A 1,989-nucleotide genomic window follows, 5' to 3' on the forward strand; every position below is an offset into this window, starting at 1 on the left:
GTATATTCCAATTATTTCGCGGCGTAAATTTTTTATAGTCGCAGCTGCAAACTCTAAGAATTTGCAACTCGTATTAAATATCACTGCGCGACTACATATTGCAAACGTATGCACTTGACAGTTAGATGCGCAAGAAGAAAAATGTGACACATGATATTCTTATTACTAATGAGCACGTACACTGCACTCCACGACAAGATTTTGCAAGCGTTTGCGTGTTATGTATCATGGATAATATGTTATGTAAAAAACGGTAAAGAACGGTAAAAAAAAACGGTAAAGAACGGGAATGAAACAGTAAAGAACGACAATAAAACGGTAATAAAGCGGTAAAGAAACGGTAAAAAACGATAAAAATCGGTAAAAAACGGTAAATAACGGGAATGAAACGGTAAAGAAATGGTAAAGAGCGGCAATGAAACGATAATAAAAACGGTAAAGAAACGGTAAAAAACGGTAAAAAAAATGGTAATGAAACGGTAAAGAATGGGAATGAAACAATAAAGAACGGTAAAAATCAGTAAATAACGGGAATGAAACAGTAAAGAACGGTAAAAAAACGGAAAAGAAACGGTAATGAAACGATAACGGCTACCAAAAATCATAAAAACGATTACCGAAACGGTGTATTCTAATATTTATATCAAAAGTGCAGTCCAAAACTATTCATGTAAGATCTCTCTCTTATGCGTCACAATGTAGCATTTTAGTGCTGTCGCATCGATTTGTAGTTGACAGTAAGATGAATTTAAGATGTGCAGAAAAATGTGAAACCAGATACTATCATGAAGATCATAGTGGTATGTATATTTTGCACGTTTTGAAACATATAAAATCAGCGCATAGTTTAGTCGAGACCCAAGCAGCAACAGATACGGGACACAAGCAACAAATTGACGGCTAAAATGGAGGAAAAATCAAGAAAGATATCGATGGTGCAGTTTTTGCGTGACAGAGAACTCGGTTTGCGGGGAATAAACAAACGCGGTGTGAAAGAAAATATTAAAGTTATCAGGTTTTACTCTCAAAAGTGTTGGCCCCATGACTTAGTGCAGGAGCACATCAATCAAATAGTGGAAGATGCACGTAAGGTCACGACTGAGAATGCAAGTGAAATAAACACTAAATTGAATGAGCTTATAATGCATCCAGACATCAGAGTGCTGAATAATTTTAACCTTCAAAATTTCTATATAAAAATTCCGGCAGGTAGTGGCAAGTTTACACGTATAGTGTTGTTTCATGACATACATTTATATGATGATTTGTGGAATGCTGATATGCCAATTTTGATGATAGAGCGACACGATAAACGCGAACTTTGTATGTGTTATCGGGACAGTTTACAGTGGCTAAAAATAGATGAAATCAGTTGGGACGATGAATCTATGCTTTACACCGATGAAATACGGCGATGTCAACGGTGTCCGTATAGTGAGTCGAATCTGATCTACATGTCTGCACATTAATTGACTGATTGAACGATAAATTGAGAAATTCTCAGTGCAATCTTAAGCATCACAATGCAATATTTTTTGTGCTGATACATCAATATGTGGATGTGGTTGACTGCATGTGCGACATATGATGTTACTATTAAGGAGCACGTTAGGCTGTGCTAATTTTGTACATTTATTAGAACAACCCTCTCCTAACGAGACATGTATGTTAGAAAGAGATAGCGATGGACCATATAAAAGTCACCCAGGAGTCATCGGCAAATAGTCCAAGTCAAACAGACAGAAATACAAAAATGTTATACAATATTGAATTTCGAAGGCCCACATTTCAGGAGGAAGAAGAGATTTTAATACAGAGCTCTCCACGTAAGTTTTTAAAAAATTGATCGTATAATAATGCAGGTTTTTTAATTTTTAAATAATAATTAATCCAATTTTAATTTTTAAATAATAATTAATCCAATTTTAGCTTTAGAGGAATGGGAGGAGGAGATGGAGGAGGAGGAGATGGAGGCTGAGATGGAGGAGT

Source organism: Odontomachus brunneus, unplaced genomic scaffold (assembly GCF_010583005.1).
Source record: "Odontomachus brunneus isolate Ranch 3 - 2012 unplaced genomic scaffold, Obru_v1 Obru_scaffold_404, whole genome shotgun sequence".
Taxonomy (NCBI): Eukaryota; Metazoa; Arthropoda; class Insecta; order Hymenoptera; family Formicidae; genus Odontomachus; species Odontomachus brunneus.